At 34.2% G+C, this 20,729-nt stretch overlaps 1 protein-coding gene across 1 annotated transcript in view; it reads left to right on the forward strand.

Annotated features, from left to right (window-relative positions):
- The first annotated feature begins 9,987 nt into the window (after positions 1 to 9,987).
- Positions 9,988 to 20,729, forward strand: part of LOC145667609 (uncharacterized) — a 40,618-nt gene continuing 29,876 nt past the window's right edge. Inside the window, exon 1 of the mRNA XM_081735075.1 lies at positions 9,988 to 10,063. The gene's annotated coding sequence lies outside the window, so the exon portion shown is untranslated. The remainder of the gene's footprint in view (positions 10,064 to 20,729) is intronic.

Here is a 20,729-nt window from a genome sequence, read left to right on the forward strand (position 1 = left end):
TTCTTCTTAAGTTATAGAAATCATCTTTACTACCGTGAAGCTTTACTTGGGCCCAAACTATGGCCAGAGATGAGACAGTAAATATTATTTTCAATACGTATTAATCCATTTTCGAAATAGTCCTGGTATTTTGAATATTTGGCAACGGCAGTTGTTGTAGTATTTCTTCCCTACCCATGCATGCTGTCAGGTATATGGAACCGAAATAGTACTTCTTGCCCCAAAAGAAACATTTCAATTTAGTACACGTTCGATTGAAGTGAGAACAGTCCTAGCAGAGAATTTGCCTTTTCTTCTCCACGGGACATACACTGGTTTATTGTTGGTACTACTACTACTATGTACGTACAGTCCAATGTAGTCCAAGGGGCGTGCATTGGAGACCACATGTTCCAACGAAAATGCGATTAAACTTTCGATATATATCTCTCAATTATTAATGTTCCTTTCATCACCCAGAGGTCTGACGGCAATTTCATGGCTCGTAAGATGAAACTTACGAAACCTTTGTCTGCTTTTTCTGTCAACTTCGACATCACCATTTCTTCAATTATACCCGTTATTATTATTACCACTACTACTACCACTTGTACCCACTATTAGCACTACTAGTAGTATCACTTGTACTACTGTAGTTCATGTTGCCATGTCGAACCATTGCTGGAACACTAGCATATGAAGTGTCAGGGTAAAGAGAGAAAAACGTTTGGTTCCCATGATTATCCTGTACACAGTGTTCAGGTCGATAGTATACATAATTTTCTCCTTGGACTTGTTGCGTGGGTATAACCACAGCATTGTCCTCATTTCTTCAACTGGTATTTCATCGGAATTTAGATTGCCAATCCCATCTATTTCATCTACGAAAGCTAAATCTTCATTGGTTAATTTATGTAAATTATTATTTGGACTCAAGTTATGATTTTCATAAGGGGTCATCAATATGGTATTATTTTCAGATGAGATTAAGCATGGTTCCGAAACAAACCGCGTGCCGAGAGCAAAAAGTCAGATAAATCTGTATATTTTATCCTATCCACCTGACCTTCCCCACAACATAATAAATACATGAGAGTCTGCTGAGAATCACAGAAAACCCCATACACAAACAAATCTAGCACATCAGCACTGCGATACGCAGTCCTGAAGTATCAGTGTATCATTATCTCAAAGGCACGAAGGGCGCGTAGGAGTGCATCGCATCTCTCCGACCGCCGATGTCCCAGGCGTTGTAGTTCCATTACGACTTTTCAGGTACTCAAGACCGTCGGGTAGTCGTCGAAACCGGGCATCAATTCTTGCAACTAAATCTTCCCGATCATGTTAAGTTCTTCAGTTGGGCAGAAGAAATCCACCTAAAAGAAAAAGAACAAACTATTTTGAGTTCTCAAGTTCACATTTAACATATCACTTTAATGAAAAAGAGAGAAAACAATCACTTATTTTCAAGCTATAGTTAAATTATATTGATATGCAAGAGAGAAAGCAGTCACTGATTTTCAACCTATAGTTAAATATATGTAATAAGTATATGTAAATATGATATGTAAAAGAAAGCAATTGTTTAATTTATGAAGAGGAATAAGTAAATATTCACTCTAGCTTTAAACTATTATTTTACAACATCCACAAAAAAGTCTCTCTGTTCATTAATAATGGTTAAAACAACTCAAGAACAATTAAAATATGTATGATTTCTTTTTTTTAAAAAATCATTAAGTATAAGTAAGTATCATTAAGTATACACACCTCTGAAGCCTTAGTAAATCTTTAACAAAACCACGACAAAGAAGAAGAAATGTCGACTCTCCGTCGATACTTTTCTGTTCAGAGCAAAGATGAGTGCTTCTCATTAATGCTCTTGCTACCACTCAAGGTTGAGGAATGCTTCGTTGTCTGTAATACAATAGGCTTCAATGAATATGTTAGCTCTATTTCTTTTTAATTTTTATGTCTGTATACTTCAATTAAAATACGCTTAGCAGGCAAGGCGAGGTTTTCTACGATATTGTACCTACACTGGCGTGAAAGGAAATGATACTCGCAAACGCCGAATGCACGTTATATCGAGTCCTATCTTGTATTGCGCCATCACTACTACAGGTGACACCCAGCGGCAGAATTCTAAATTACAGATTAGCTTAACTATGAGTGATCTCCAGTGGACACGTATATGCGCGCATGTCCCCTATATTTCTATATATTTTAAATTGAGTATAGTATATTTGTATTACATATGTTCTTAGTGCGTGATAAAACCCTAGCACATATTCGCTATTTCAAACTTAATGTGAGGCACTAGTTAATATTACCAGAAGCAAAACATGTCTTGCAGGCTCTAAGTTTTCTCTTACCAATAAGATTCAGACATTTTCAATACTACCAATACAAATCCATGTATACTCTGGTGGTACTATTACTCAGTTAAGGTATTAGGGCGTACCAGTATGACTGATCTTAAATTAAGTTAAACTATTGAGTTGAATAGGGGGCATAAACCACAGTGTTTCGGTAACGCAATGAGTATTTAGTTGAGGCACCCTACCCGCATCATTTGCGGGGCATCTCTCCCTCTACCAGTGATGCTGTAAACGTTTCGCTGGCAATATTATTACGAAAAGATCGAGTAAACAGTCTTCGGTGAAGCAAAAGTCTAGGGAAGACTAATTAACAACAAATACGGGTAAAGCCTCCTCCCTCTCAGTGCGAAACGGAGCGTTGGCTTTGGTGAAATCAGTTACAAAACCAATAGCGCTCAGTGATGGAAAAGTCTAAGGGCAAATTCACTCTTAAACACGGGTAAAGTCATCTGTCTCAACGATGCATGGATGCTCATCTTGAGTTTTTTCATATCCTAAAACCGATCTTAATATTTCATTGACCTTTCGAATAGTGTTTTGAAGTCTTAAAACCATACTACGGCTTGGCTAAAGGCTCGTTATCAAAATTTTAATCAGTCTTTGATCAGGACCTAGTATTTCACAAAGTTAATCACATGTGACTAATTAATCTAGAGCAGCGGCTAATGTTTTTTTACCCACGGTTAACCGTGCGACCCAACCTTTCGTATATCATGTATTTTCGTTTTAGAAACTACGCATACGCTCATCTACTTTTCCATAGTAGCGACATTTATTTTTTCACCCGATCCATTGGGGTTATATAAGTTAATCATACCCAAATCAGCTTTTAGTTATACTCAAAGTAGACTCTGAATACCAAACCGTGCACCTTCCTTAGTTAAGAGCTAGTACCCCACTAACAAGTCTGTGACTAACCGTCGATTAACGAATTGCTTGTGAATATAGCACCATATGTTTCAAATACGCAAGTGCATATTTCTTATATTAACAGAGGGTTTCTTGCCGGTGCTTGTCCAAAGACAGAACTACTATAAAACAATATCTATCACCTATTTTTCTCAACAAAATGCAAAAATATTGGTGAGTACGCAATTCTGTTTAATCTCGATTTCAGTTATAAAAAATCACAACAAATTCCACACTTGCTTCAGCAGTAAATTATGAACGCTACTAAATGATTCTTTCATCTGCGACGGCTCTTAAGAGACGTCACCAAGCATTTTCTATAAAGACTAACTACTTTTCGCAAGTAGATGGATATTTCGATAACTAGACTAATCTATACTTGCTTCTGCAGTAAATTATATACTATGAACAGTACTAAATCTTTTTCATCCTTTAGGGGAGGCCCTTAAGGAACAACAGCATGGATTTCCTGAAAAGACTCACCTAGTCATTTTTGTAATTAGTCAGATATTTCCCGTAACTAAGACACTATCTTGTAGAAAAAGTGTCAAATGAAGTTTAGATCCTCACATATTCCTAGTTATAATAATAATAATAATAATAATAATAATAATAATAATAATAATAATAATAATAATAATAATAATAAATAATAATAATAGTTTCATCCTTTAATCTTTCTTCGTTAAGTTACCTACGAAAGCATACAAAACACACTTGAAACAGTAGATTTAGCTTAAGTTGCCCACGATCCCAAAGCAGCAAATCCTGTTCAAACAATGTAAAATTTGGATTGCCTATGTAACATGAAACAAGACAAAGCAAGCATGTAGTGTTCAAACATTGATCTGGTTAGGGATAGAAAAAATTCATGAACATATAAATATTCACGTTCAAGGTTGCTGTGGGGCACACGCAGGTTCAGGGGCAGTTTCCCCAGTTTAAGAACATAATGGCTCAGTGGCACTTTTCTTCGATTTGGGAAACAAGGGGGCTGAGTGTTCACCTCGAGTCCTTGGGTTGATCCTTGTGCAAATAAGTTTATGGTGGACAAACACAATGTATGTAAATTTTCAGAGGGTTCCCGCTTCGATCCTTGTGCAAATAAGTTTGTGGTGAACAAAACCAATATGTGTAAATATCCTAGGTTTCCCTCCACTCTCAATACAAACATATCAAAGCAATAATAATAATAATATAAAACTTGAATTTGATATCTTCTTTTGTTGAACACACAAAAACACGCGAGAAACACAAGTTTTTTTTTAGATTTCGCGATAACCACTAGTTAACCACGTCGCAAAAGTGCAAATAGTTTAAAAATTGGCTCATTGGATTTATATATAGCATATTTACTAAGGTTATAGTTGGGACAAAAGACAAATAAGGTAAATGGATTTTCGTATGTCCTTGTGTAAATTCCGCTTTGGGTACTAATAAATATCATTGTAAAAAGAGCAAAACTAAGGGATATTTCGTTTGCAGACATCTTGTAGGATCTACATTGATCAGTTTATTTTTTTCTTTCAATAATATGACAACTCAGTCAGAAATAAACCATTTTCTTTCTTTCCTATTATTCTACAGAAAGTTCGCCAAATTACTTATGGTGGGAGATGCTCATTAAATATCAATTTCTTCAAAGTAGTAACGGTTATCAGACACTTCCATACTGTTCCTAAACTTTGTAGTCGCCAGTTTTTATTTCGTACTTCCCCAGTATGTATAAATCCGTGGCACGCATACCTACCAACAGAAGACAGTTTGACGGAGTTTAATAACACATGGCACGTCACCAGAAATTCAAGCTGATAACTACAAACGTAGCGAACAACGTTAAGGCGTGTTGTTAGTCCCAATTTTCTTTCAGTATACAGTACTAATTTAAATTTAATAACCCACACATTTTAATGAAAAATGAAAACCGTTGTCAGTTTTATTGATAGGACCAACGCATCTTGTATATTTGCCCAAAAGAGAGGATCATTCATTTTTGTCTGTGAATGCACAAAGACCAATAACCTATTCCCAATAAAGCCATTGATCAAATGGTAATGCTGCCCAACATAGAGTTCAATGTCCGCCAATTGGTCGCCCTGGAAGGCAGCTGGTTAGTGGACAAATATACGTCAGCTTATTGACATGAGAGAGACAAAAAGGTGAAATAAATTCAACCTTCCGTCAGGCTTTCAGTTGTCTGCAGAGACAGAGCTATTCACTCTTGTAAGGTGAGGTTAGAAACCTACAAACGTACTTCGTCAGTTAACAGAATAGAGCAGGTAGGGGAAGCACTTCAAGTTGCAGAATGGTTTGTAGGTAGAGAGAGAAGTTCCAAAGAATGGGGAAGAATACATTCATCCAGTCGCAACAAGAAATGTATGCTCACCCAGCGGAGAAGAGGAGAGAGAGGGAGAGCGATATAGCTGGTCAATCATCGCGGGGAAGGAGGAGATCCAGAACAAGAAAACTATGAGCATTGAAGGGGAAGTGATTGATAAGTGTATATCTTAGCATCAGATAATGGTGGGAGGTGTGGCTAAATGGGACTTGTCTTACCAACCAAATAGCAAGGGTGCTTTCTGCACTGTGGCACCGGAAACTTTGAAAGAGAGACAATTTCAGTTGGGAGAGAGCAAAGTTGGAAGAAAGGCGCACCAAAACCAAATTCGTTTAGTTCGAAGAAATGTAAAACAAGTAAATAAATATTCATTCCTTCTTCCCCGTTCCTTCTCTTTGTTGTACATCTTATTTCCATTTTGTTCTGTCCTGTTCTGTTAATATTTTCAGAATTTTTCTGCCAAGTTTAACACTCAAACTATTTGTGGAATCATCACAAGTTCTTCTTAGAAGTTTCATTGGACTTTTTCTAAGCTAGGATAGTTCATCTTAGGACTTTATACACTAAAATGAATCAGAAAAAATCCATTAAAAATAATACCTTTAAATATTTTCGAATCATTTTTACAAGTAGTATGCTCTGGCATACAAACTATTACATAACCTGAGTTTCCTATGGAATTTTAGCATCGATTAATTTTTAAAATTACAAGTCAAATAAGAGTGTATGATTATTTATTAGCTATTTTAGTAGGATCTTAACCATATTAAGAGGAGAAAAGCTTGTGAGAGCTAGTGATCTCGTTTCAAGCCTTATAGTTGAGTTCTAATAATCTGAAACAGATTTTAAATTTAATTTGATTATAATCTTTAAAATTTCGATTAAAGAATCTTGTAGGATCGTATTTCAGCAAGCAAAAGAGGTCATTCAAATTTCCAGGACCACCTCAACCCCCTCTATTGCCCAGGTAATAAATATTCCTCCCTATATTATGTCCCTGTGTGGGACATACACAGGGCTTGTACTGCCCCACAGACAAGAAATTCATCAAGTACCAGTTGAATTAGACCACATGCTGGGCTATTGTTGAAGACAATCTCATTCTACTTAGGACCACGTCTCATATAACCTCGCTGTTAAACGAAACGTTAAATTTGAAATCAACCCAACTCAAAACGTATTGCTTTCATTAATTTCTTTATCATCATCAAAGCGTTTAGGGTAGGGTTATCTAGGGCTATAGGTTCAGCAGCGGATAACTTAAGAGAGTTGCATATTTTCGATACGATGCAGTACCTTTATAAAACGGGATATACAATATTTAATTATTAATAATAGTAAAGATATAAAAATTACAATACCAAATACGGATCAGTACATTCCACAAAGAAAAAACCTGCTACAGAAAAAACATACTTTACCACAACATCACAAATTACTCACATATACCTAAGAAAGTAAACTTGTTGGTACTAAAGAAAAAAAGAGGTTTCTATTTCTACAGATTTTATACAGTTAAAAAAGTTCGAAATAAATATCTGACATCTTTGGAAATTTGAAGTTAAGATGGGAAACGATTGTAATGTAAATCGGGACCATCGTTTAAAAGATTACAGAGGGTAAAGGTGACTTTGTAGGGTAGATAACTGTCATTTGGGAAACCCGGGTTCGATTCCAGCGACCTTCTATTTTGTGAAAGTGGTACAACATCTTATTCAATGCATATTAAGTGTGGTAAACTAAATCTTCTCTCAAGAAAAAAAGATATTTGAGTGAGAAGAATTGTTGCTCTGTCAATGGAGGATATGATTTTCAAATGTATTTCGTGCAGTTGTTTTTGATTATATGTTGCATCTACTTTCAAGCATTTTCTGATTCATGTTTGGTCAATGTTCTTTCTTTGGACATAGAACATATAATGAAATAATTCATTAAATAAGATAAACAGGGAAGCAGATCAAAAACATAATATTGCTATTAATATATGGTGTTCATTGGGCAACACGCTCCGAATCATATTTATCTGGGAATTGAGATCTGTTTATTTCACCCACTCTAAAAATGTTACTTGCAAATTCCCTGGCTCAGTGCCAGAAGCTGCTGTCAGTACCGGGAAAAGTTTGAGTAAGTTGTGGTGCATCTGTCCAAGTATTTTCACAACCTAACATGATCTGCATACTAAGGAATCGATTTAGATCTCTTAAGGTGGGAAATACTTTGCTGGTAATTACATCATAACCCGTGTTTTGTGAATGATCTGGAACACCGTTACTTACACCGCTTTCAAATTCTGAAGTTACCTAGTACATACGAAAGTTCTAGACATCTGCTTTGATTTACTGCCTCAAGGACTACTTTGAACTGAACCTGTCGCCGTTGATTTTCAAGATTCTGATTTCACCGCATTAGCACGCAACACCACATGTTTCACTTTATCGACCTGCCATTTCGTTCGTAACACAATGCTGCGGAATTAACCTGATGATACCTTGGATCTAAATAATACGTCTCTTTTGTTCTTGAAGTACAAATAAATCACTGTCATTTTCATGTGTTACTGCTAGTAGGTCTCTTTATTATACAAATATTTAAATACTTATACTTTAAAATACTTGCACTTCTGTCAATTCTTACACGTGTATTAATACACATCACTATTGAAAGATCAAAACTGAAAATCACAATTAATTTTCCACAGTCTCTTCTCCATACCTTTATCATGTTGAAACATTCCATTAACTTTTTCTGTTCTTAATTTTAGTAGATTTATGGACAGCTGTAAAATCAAAAATCAATATAATACGTAATACAAAAATCGAGTTTAAACAGTTTTCATCACTAAAATAAGCATTAAAAGATAAACAGGTCTGATATTGATGTCTTGTTCGGGCAAGAAGCAGAACTTACAGCTACAATTCCGCTGTACAAAGAAACTACAATTTTCTGATGTAAGCTTTATAGAAAACTTCCGATCACCCAAACGAAAAAGCCACATGAAATTGCTCAGTGGCAATGCGCAATTGGGCTATAACAAAACAATTGAAAAAAAATATTTTTTTCTTAATCACTACCGCACAGAATCTCTAAAATGGTTGAAGTCCATATGATTTTTATGCCAGTTTACGGGACGAAATGGCAGTTTAACATTTCTGTATCTAGTTCTACATTTTACCATTTCTATGGAAATCCAAGACATTGTAAAAATTTATTTAGATTCTGTTTATTGAATTGTAGCCACTGGGCCATTTGTCTTTTTTTACATCTGATCCACATTTTGAAGATTCGACAGAACTTCTCGTTCCCTTAAATAGATATATTTTTTTTTGAGAATTCACTTACCAATTTACTTCTGTTTGTGGAAAGAATTCCTCTTGACTATGTGATCACTTCTAGAATTATGGAACATGAGTACCATCAACACAGGGTAGGTATTATTATAGGTTCAATTTCCCTATCAATATAAATTAATTCATTTTTTTGTAAGGTAAGTCAAAGAAACTTTCCCGTCGCTTAGTTTTCAGCGGCATCTTACACAATATTACACATTATTCAGATATACTAAAAGAATATATGCAACAAGCGCATGTAAATAAGCTATAAATTCAGAATGTCAAAATTGCTACTTTTTATGCCTTATTAACTAATGCACCTCTTCGTATAATTTTTTTAACGATAACAGAATGACGCATATAGTATATCTACAGAAAGTACGATTTCCAGGTAAATATAAGTGTTTCAATCGTAAAATGTACTAAACGTAAAATTTACAAAAGCGTTAATGATCCGGTGATCACAATACAATCCAATTATAGTCCCATTTCAGAATCTACATAATTTATTGTTCAGAATTAAAATAATATGCCTTTTCTACATCACAGTGTATTGAGACTGTAGTTTGAATAAAGTGGAGTCAGTTTCAATTGATGACTGGGTGTGTCTCCAAATATTGTAGTTTTTAATACAAACAAGTTTTTTCATTGTAGATACTTTATATTGTGAAGGAAGTGAGAACACTAGCGTATATAGTCCGGAAATGGAATGTAAAAGACTAATGAAGAAATTACACTTAAAAGAATTTATTATCGATCTTTCAGCGAAACTCAAATATTCAAAATATTGAATATATATTTCATAACTATTGTGTTAGATTGTATTGGAGCACATTTTTACATCATTTTAATCTTTATGACACTTTTCACTCAAGAGCTGTAAATATATATTATGTTGATATTTCATTTCAAAGTAGTGTTGTTAAATCACTTCTGTACTGATACCTGCTTATTCTTTGTTAGTATCTAATTATATTTTAAGATTTTAATGTATTTGACCTCTTTTAAGATTTTAATGTATTTGACCTCTTTTGTTCTCTCTATCTTCCAGCAAGTTCTCCTATTTATAAGTCATACAAAAACAGGACTGTGCACTTTGAAACACAAAAAGACAAGCCTAGAGAAAGGTAAAAGAATGTTTTCATTTTGAAGCTTTTATTCTTTCTTTAGCTATTAGAAAGGTATGAGATTTATATTAGATAGCCTTATGACACTGAATTTGGATGTGTATTCCCTAGCGTATTTGGAACATAGCAAAAAGTTCTACTTCGCATTCATTTCAATATTACAATGAAATACACCGTTCTGATTGTCTACACAGTTAGTATAGCATTGTTTTGCAATCCGGGAACTATCAATATTCATATGTGGTATCGTGTATCTGTTATCTTAAGGGTAATCGCTTGTGTCGAGATAATCTATATAATTTTACATGTCCTCGTACACTTCTTGTGATACACATAGCTATCGGTAACTATATAACATATTTCTATTTTGTCTTGGTATTATAGCTTCATCACATTATAATGGAAGCCGTACATTAATTACTTTGAAGATACTCATTCCAACATATATTGGTTCATTGAGTCAGTTTGGTTTCATCCACCATGATCGCACATGGATTCTCTGTATAACTAATTCTATCTTTAAAATTCGGTTCAGCAACCGATCTCGGATAAATATATAAAACCAACTTTGGCTCCAACACCAACAAAAAAGAAAACAGAAGTGAGAATCAAGATATACAAAGAATTACCAAAAGAATACCAAAGAATTACAAAGAATATGGATGGGTGATGTGAGAAAACTAATTGATCGATTGATTGTTATCGATGGAGAGGAGAGAGCTGCAAATAATACTTTTATAATGAGAAAGTAGGTATAGTGGATATGATTAATCTATACTCTCCCAATTTAATTCTAATGATTCCAAGGAAATAGGTTATTTGATAACGATTTTGAATACGTTGCCATCAAAATTTTGAAACAGTGACAACTACGCAAAAGGACTACTAAATGATTTGATAAATAACATCCATTTGAGTTACATATTCCAGGCTATAGATACTACGGTCTACTGTAGGCCGCTGTGAAGTTTTAAAAGACCATGACAATACACACCTTGTTGCGAGAATGTTCTTAGAGTCCAGTCTACCACCTCTATTTCGAAACATTTAGGGGAACTCGTGTAACGACCGAACACAATGGTGAAAATGGTTAGAAGTGGACAATCCGCAAACGAGCTCCACAGCTAGGAAAATAAAAACGAACTAGTATATAAAGTCGATTACAAATAAATATGATAGGTGTTATCTATAAACTCGTAAATAGTGTCAATAAGAAAATTTAGATTGGAAATACAACTTAAAGATTATCTCAATGAATATGTGGTCATACAGATTACGCTAGAAATAATAATCCTAAAATTGTTAACAAATACATGAAAATTATTGGAATAGATAAATTCACTAATGAACTTATTAAGATAGTAACTGTTTCTTCAAGAAAAGATTTAAGAATTAGAGAACAACAAGAACTTGAAAATTTGATAAAGATATTGAACTTAATGTTCTTCGCTCTTATTCATTTAACAGACAGAAAAGAAGAGACCTAGATAAAAGGAGATCATCAAGATGAGCTTATTATCATCGACATAAACAAGATCCAATTTGGCAAGAAAAAGAAAAAGAAAGAAAGAAACTTAGAATGAGAGAACGAAGAAGAGGAGCTGTATAAAACTGCAGGGAAAGAATTATGCTACAGAGAAATATAATGGTCAGTCTAATATGGAGCCACCTCACAGACTGAACGGGTGTCGTGGTGAGGAGCGGGTCCAACTCCAATGATCCATTAAGAAACAGTTCAGCCTTCAGGGAAATTTGAGGGGTTAACTGCCAGGTACTAAGGTACAAGAAAGATAAGAAAAGGGAGATAACGGTTTTAACTCATTACATGAAGTTTGTAGCTATGTGCTACAGAGATAATAGAGATACAGCTTCTAGACATATTGCGGACAAAGAATTAGATAACGAAGCATGGAAAAGACCTTTTGCTAAAGATGCAAACTTGATAACAGTACGTTTACCAGCTTTAGGTACTGGGTTAGAGATGAATACTAAAGTAAGGCTTTGTTCAGTTTTATAAGTTTTGGTTTATGTGTTTAGGTTTAGATTGTAAGTATTCTATTGTGTAGGTTTAGTTTGTATTGTATTTAATTTTTATTGATTTTTTACTTTTATAATTATCAGTATGAAGTTGAGTAGTTTTACATTTACAATTCCTCACGAGAAACTTAAGGAATTAAATATTTATCACATTTTAACCAAGAAACAAACAAAACAGAAAGAAACGTAAATAGGTAAGGGACAATGTATGTCTCTAAATTCTTTCTATAAAACAAGAAAATAAAGAAAGAGATCAAGACAAACAATAAAGTTCATTACCATGGATTTATATTTACTATTCCAACCATTTTAATTTTGATAGGTACTATTAGTTCTGCTGCTATAGCTGATACGGTAGAAGATGTAGAAAAGAAAAAAGGGAATTGGAAGAACAAAAGAGAAATAATTTAGCAATCAGAGAGAAACAAGGTGCTTAGCTTCCAAAAATCGTAAAACCCGAAAAAGTGAAAAGTTAAACCATTAAGTAATTTGGATCTGGTTCATTTTGTTAAACAGTTTAAGATAAGAAAAAAATTAGAGGTTTATTTTAGTGATGAACTACCTAAAAACCCACAGAAAAATGAGTGTTATGTTGTTAACTTTATACGTTTAAAAACACAGGAACACAGTGGATTTGTTAATGGAAAAAAGGAAATAGAATGTAATCCTCCAAAAACAAAATATTTTTGTCATAATAATATAGAGTGCAGTAGCAATCGTATACATTTTAACGAGGTAACCTATGGAAATTTATGTTTTACAGAGTTAAGAATGTTCACAGATATACTTTTCCAGATATAATCAGCAAACTAAATAGAAATAAAGATAAGTTGAGAAAATATATTTAAGTTGTACTTTACAATATTTTTCTTTATAATAAATATGGTTAAAATAGTCATATAAATTACAATCCTTTAATCCTAATCAAAAAAACAATCGACAATTTATATAGACCAAACAGATCTATTGAGTTTGATATAGATGTTGGAGATGGTTTTATACATCCCTATTATGCTGATATGTATGTAACTTTTGAAATACGTGGCAGTGACGCTGACTATGAGTACAGCGGTAAGCCAAGTAATAGAGTTATTAATAATTTTTTACGACATTTGTGTTCTCAAATACAAGTTAGTGAGCATGGACAGATATTGGATATTATAGATTATCCTCGTTTAACTTGAAACCTGTAAATACATGTACGATATCAAAACCAGATGCAAATCATTATGCTGAATGTGGATGGGGAGGAATTACTTAGGAAAAAAGAGATGATGAAATGTTATTTCTATTAAGACTTTTACCAGATTTTGTTCTGATTACAAAGATTATGTGAAATTTCTATTATAATATACATGTAAGAAAAGTGGTTTGCATTTGCTTTTTGGAAAACACAGAAAGAGGATGGAGCATACGATAATAATCAACCACATCCAGGTAAAGTTAAGATTACAAATATTGAGTTGAGAATGACTGTTGTTAATTATGAACTTAACTATGCTACCTTGCTAAGATCTAACATGTTAAAAGAGGGTGAGATTCCTATGACTTTCAACACAATATCAATGTTTATAAAAGACAGTTACAGACAAATATTTAGAATTCGATCTAACCACACAATTATTAACAGTTTTCCATCATATTTTTCGTACATCTCTCAATGGTATTTTGAACCAAGCAATCATAGTGAGATAACACTATTCTATCGCAGCGAGGTGTTCAACAAGGTAATCCGTTAGCTCCAGTGCTGTTTGCTATGACTCCAAGCAATGGTTAATAATATAAACGCATATCTGAATGTCTGGTATTTGGATGATGGAACAATAGGTGGAAATACTGACGTAATACTACAAACATTAGACAACATTCGTACACATGCATCATCAACTGGCTTATCGCTAAATTGCTCGTAATGCAAAGTAAAATTCCTCGGTGCTACAAAAGAAAAAATTAAGATCTTCTATGACATGTTTAATAAATCAGCACCTGGTTTCAGCTCCTTACTCCAACTAATGCAGAGGGCTTAGGTTCAGGTAACTCAACAGAAGCACGTAGCAAAATATTAGTAGACAAAACTTCCAGACTAGATCTATCTTGTCACGACTTTTCAATCTTTCAGCCCATTCTGCTTTTTATCTATAAAGGGCTTCATTTAGAATGCTGAGATTATTTTATTTCCTCCGATACTCTCCAAATTGGAAGGAAGATGCCTATTGGAAAAGTATGACGATACTCTTGAAACTGGTCTCGAATCCATCCTCAATCGTTCTCTTAATAACAACTCTTGAATGCAAGCTTCTTTACCAGTCAAAAGAGGTCTTGGAATACGTAGCAACACAGATATCGCTATTCCGTCTTTTTTAGCGTCTTTCTACGGTTCAAGTCAAATAGTTGGCTCTCTTCTTCAATGGGATAACGACGAAATCACCAATCTATATGTGATGGACTGCATAGCTAAATGGACAAATTTATTTCAGTTAGACCCTGCGGCTCTCGAAAATCGTAACAATCAGTCTCCCTGGGACGAGCCCATTGTTAATTGCAGCTTCTTTATTGCGGACTACAAATAACATTAAAGATAAGGCCAGACTTTTAGCGGTCATGTCCCCAGATAACGGAGCATAGTTTCAAGCTCTACTATCATCATCTCTGGGCCTACATCTATCCAATGAGAACTTCCGAGTACAAGTTGCACTACGGTTCGGAGCAGATATATATGTGAACCACACCACTGCCCCATTGGTAACACCTTTGTAGATAAAAAGAATTACACGGTTTGTCGTGCAAAAGCAGCGCAGAAAGACACTCACGTCATTGTAAATGATATGTAAATGATATATCAAAATTGTAAATGATATATTGAGAGCATTAATATCAGTAGGGTTCCCAGCAGTGAGGGAACCAATTAGATGCGGCCGATCTGACGGAAAAGACCCGATGATTTCACATTAGTACCTTGGAAGAAAGGAAAGGCATTGATTTGGGACTTCACATGTTCAGACACTTATGCCCCCTAAAACCTACAATATGCCTTAGTACAAACTGGACTCGATAACTTTTGCTTTGTCGCAATAGCAATTGAGTCTAGCGTTTCTTTAATTTGAAAAGGAGGCCTCAAATTAAAGAAATCGGCTACCATCAGGAGATAATCCAACAAAAACTTTCCTGATTCCACGCATAGGCATAGCCATTCAACGTGGGAACGTGTCGGCTATAATGGGAACGTTACCCGCCACTAAAGAGCTAGAAGAAATCTTTCTTCTGTAATTGCGTAGAAGGGAGGTTAGGAGTAAAACCAGACATCATTGGTGCACCAATTTATGTAGCAACCGAGCAAAGAGTATGGAGAGACAGCTCATAGCCCTTAACTTTATATTAAAAATTACGGCATGAATTTTGTACCGTACGTCAAGATAGTGGCATAACATGACAAATTGGATACTTTGAAAGCAGAAGAAATAGTATTACCTGCCGAACATTATGGGAACAAAGTACTGAAGAATAGATATAATTACCGCTCCATATTCTGAGTATACACCTGCTCTAGAACATTTCACTAGATCTGGTATGTTCAATAGGTCTATGAGACTATTGGCTTCCAAACACAGATTGAGTTTGAGTGAACACACACTCATTGCTGGAATTGCCCAACAGGGAAGGAATAAGCTAACTGGCTGCTCCATAATTCCGAAACCAACTGAAGAATCAGTATTTGAGAAGTTAGGATTAATACATCTACCTCTAGAAGAAAGAGACAACTGATTGTACTAGCTTAGCTTTAATTTTAACTTATATACATAATGTTTGATATGTTATTGTATTTAACTCAACTGAATTTGATATGCCTAATTTCATAATTGCCTTCTTTCAAAATGATAGAAATGAAAATGAAGAGAGAGATTCGAATTATTTTGATCATTGTAAAGTCCAGAATATCCAGTTTCGTATTTCTAGTAATGAATCTTTTCCCTTAGTCTTTGATCTTGGATTTCGAAAAAATAAATATCTTAAAGCTTACGACATGTATACCATATAGAAGAGGAACACATTGGAAACACTGAGATTTATTATTAAATGCTATCCAAAAGAGTTTTTAGAAAATAGACTAATGTTTGTAATTAATACAAGCAAACATAAATCAGTCACTCTAACATGATAGAACTAATTTGAAATTGACTGTTAATTTTGAAAGAGATGCTACCGATAAAAAAATTTATTATGTGTTTATGATTAGTAAGAACTTTGAATACAATGTAAGAAGTAAAAGAAAATTGAGATGTAGAAAATTGTAGAGATTGAGATTGCTGAAAATGTTGAGATTGAGAAAAAGAAAATCCTAATGATTTATATGTTCCTTAGATTCGTTTAATTTGTAATTGTTTTCTATGAGAATATCACTAAAATTCATTTAATAAATGAATATACAAGATAAGATTCCACTAGAGAACCTTATTGCGTAGATAATACTATATCAACTCTCGAGATACTATTAACAAAAAACGAAGGGAATAAAATGTGTCTATATTATTCTTATTTCGTTATCTATTTTATCAGCTTCTAGAGAGAGCTTCAGCTCCAGTGCTGTTTGCTATGACTCCAAGCAATGGTTAATAATATAAACGCATATCTGAATGTCTGGTATTTGGATGATGGAACAATAGGTGGAAATACTGACGTAATACTACAAACATTAGACAACATTCGTACACATGCATCATCAACTGGCTTATCGCTAAATTGCTCGTAATGCAAAGTAAAATTCCTCGGTGCTACAAAAGAAAAAATTAAGATCTTCTATGACATGTTTAATAAATCAGCACCTGGTTTCAGCTCCTTACTCCAACTAATGCAGAGGGCTTAGGTTCAGGTAACTCAACAGAAGCACGTAGCAAAATATTAGTAGACAAAACTTCCAGACTAGATCTATCTTGTCACGACTTTTCAATCTTTCAGCCCATTCTGCTTTTTATCTATAAAGGGCTTCATTTAGAATGCTGAGATTATTTTATTTCCTCCGATACTCTCCAAATTGGAAGGAAGATGCCTATTGGAAAAGTATGACGATACTCTTGAAACTGGTCTCGAATCCATCCTCAATCGTTCTCTTAATAACAACTCTTGAATGCAAGCTTCTTTACCAGTCAAAAGAGGTCTTGGAATACGTAGCAACACAGATATCGCTATTCCGTCTTTTTTAGCGTCTTTCTACGGTTCAAGTCAAATAGTTGGCTCTCTTCTTCAATGGGATAACGACGAAATCACCAATCTATATGTGATGGACTGCATAGCTAAATGGACAAATTTATTTCAGTTAGACCCTGCGGCTCTCGAAAATCGTAACAATCAGTCTCCCTGGGACGAGCCCATTGTTAATTGCAGCTTCTTTATTGCGGACTACAAATAACATTAAAGATAAGGCCAGACTTTTAGCGGTCATGTCCCCAGATAACGGAGCATAGTTTCAAGCTCTACTATCATCATCTCTGGGCCTACATCTATCCAATGAGAACTTCCGAGTACAAGTTGCACTACGGTTCGGAGCAGATATATATGTGAACCACACCACTGCCCCATTGGTAACACCTTTGTAGATAAAAAGAATTACACGGTTTGTCGTGCAAAAGCAGCGCAGAAAGACACTCACGTCATTGTAAATGATATGTAAATGATATATCAAAATTGTAAATGATATATTGAGAGCATTAATATCAGTAGGGTTCCCAGCAGTGAGGGAACCAATTAGATGCGGCCGATCTGACGGAAAAGACCCGATGATTTCACATTAGTACCTTGGAAGAAAGGAAAGGCATTGATTTGGGACTTCACATGTTCAGACACTTATGCCCCCTAAAACCTACAATATGCCTTAGTACAAACTGGACTCGATAACTTTTGCTTTGTCGCAATAGCAATTGAGTCTAGCGTTTCTTTAATTTGAAAAGGAGGCCTCAAATTAAAGAAATCGGCTACCATCAGGAGATAATCCAACAAAAACTTTCCTGATTCCACGCATAGGCATAGCCATTCAACGTGGGAACGTGTCGGCTATAATGGGAACGTTACCCGCCACTAAAGAGCTAGAAGAAATCTTTCTTCTGTAATTGCGTAGAAGGGAGGTTAGGAGTAAAACCAGACATCATTGGTGCACCAATTTATGTAGCAACCGAGCAAAGAGTATGGAGAGACAGCTCATAGCCCTTAACTTTATATTAAAAATTACGGCATGAATTTTGTACCGTACGTCAAGATAGTGGCATAACATGACAAATTGGATACTTTGAAAGCAGAAGAAATAGTATTACCTGCCGAACATTATGGGAACAAAGTACTGAAGAATAGATATAATTACCGCTCCATATTCTGAGTATACACCTGCTCTAGAACATTTCACTAGATCTGGTATGTTCAATAGGTCTATGAGACTATTGGCTTCCAAACACAGATTGAGTTTGAGTGAACACACACTCATTGCTGGAATTGCCCAACAGGGAAGGAATAAGCTAACTGGCTGCTCCATAATTCCGAAACCAACTGAAGAATCAGTATTTGAGAAGTTAGGATTAATACATCTACCTCTAGAAGAAAGAGACAACTGATTGTACTAGCTTAGCTTTAATTTTAACTTATATACATAATGTTTGATATGTTATTGTATTTAACTCAACTGAATTTGATATGCCTAATTTCATAATTGCCTTCTTTCAAAATGATAGAAATGAAAATGAAGAGAGAGATTCGAATTATTTTGATCATTGTAAAGTCCAGAATATCCAGTTTCGTATTTCTAGTAATGAATCTTTTCCCTTAGTCTTTGATCTTGGATTTCGAAAAAATAAATATCTTAAAGCTTACGACATGTATACCATATAGAAGAGGAACACATTGGAAACACTGAGATTTATTATTAAATGCTATCCAAAAGAGTTTTTAGAAAATAGACTAATGTTTGTAATTAATACAAGCAAACATAAATCAGTCACTCTAACATGATAGAACTAATTTGAAATTGACTGTTAATTTTGAAAGAGATGCTACCGATAAAAAAATTTATTATGTGTTTATGATTAGTAAGAACTTTGAATACAATGTAAGAAGTAAAAGAAAATTGAGATGTAGAAAATTGTAGAGATTGAGATTGCTGAAAATGTTGAGATTGAGAAAAAGAAAATCCTAATGATTTATATGTTCCTTAGATTCGTTTAATTTGTAATTGTTTTCTATGAGAATATCACTAAAATTCATTTAATAAATGAATATACAAGATAAGATTCCACTAGAGAACCTTATTGCGTAGATAATACTATATCAACTCTCGAGATACTATTAACAAAAAACGAAGGGAATAAAATGTGTCTATATTATTCTTATTTCGTTATCTATTTTATCAGCTTCTAGAGAATTTATTAATGTATTCATTCCTGTTACTTTGTATTCAATTGTTAGAACTGATTTTGCTTCTACCTCAGCTGTAAACGCCGGATTGTCAACACGATTAAATATAGCTACAATGCAAGAGTATTATAAAATATGGTGAATCAAATTGTTTTGTTTAAAGATGAGCTTAATGTAATTAAGTTAATGAATGGTGAATTTGCAAATGATAATATGAAAGCTATAGTTAATAGAATCAACGTAAGTCGAGACTATTAGAAACAAAAATGTTCATAAAAAATTGTTAGAGAGAGTGAGTTGCTAGTATGGAACCTCAGAAAAGTTTATCCTTATTAATGTAATCATCAAGAACGTTGAGGACTATACTGGAAACGTATTTGAGGTGTATGGTTGTATACTTTCTTTAAATTTAGACAAATGGACTGGGTTTAGGAAGTCGTTGTTTCGAAGATAAGCAGAAGATTTCAATATCAGTATCCGAACTTGTAATAATGTAAACAAATAATACATACATAGAATTTAGAAAATAAGTTTTTATGGCTATATCGTAAAGCTACCCTCGTATATAGATGCATCTTGTTAAATTCTGTTCAAAATAGATACATTGATATACTTGTGCTTAATAGTTTTCGAGATGATAAGCATTATATTAAAATTTACTTATTAACCTACCCTCATTGAAGATAAATCCACTCGTTAAAACTACTTCGGAAATATATATACTTTGTTATTCTTCAAATGGAACAGGAAAAGACGATAATTGTGTGAATTTCCAACACACAGCATCATTCCCTACTACCAGAACAATCTAGCGGTAAAATCTTCCTTTCCACTATAACTGATTGGCTGTAGCTGCCATCTGGTAGAAGTTTGTAAAACGAGTTCTTCGATTATACTTGTATGGAAAGTTCATTTACATAGCCGCACTTACCATCCAGTAATTTACATGAGCGATCATCGTGAGAAAAGATTCAACGGACGTTTCAAAATACAAACACCCTGCCACTTTTTTAATCTGTTTTCAGTCTGATTTATTCTTGTCAAGGTTAATGGCGGAGTTGTTTTCTAAAAAAAAGAAAGAAAATATGTTGACAGGTAGACAGGTATTATTGATGTCACTTACGCATGTGAGAAGCAATTCAACTTGTACATATATGTAAGCAAGTCACGTATTATTTTTCTCTTTGTGTTGAAAAAGAATGGATGCAAAAGCGTATATATATATATATATATATAT

The sequence above is a fragment of the Thermobia domestica genome, chromosome 1, assembly GCF_964235325.1.
Source record: "Thermobia domestica chromosome 1, izTheDome1.hap1.1, whole genome shotgun sequence".
In the NCBI taxonomy this organism is placed as follows: domain Eukaryota; kingdom Metazoa; phylum Arthropoda; class Insecta; order Zygentoma; family Lepismatidae; genus Thermobia; species Thermobia domestica.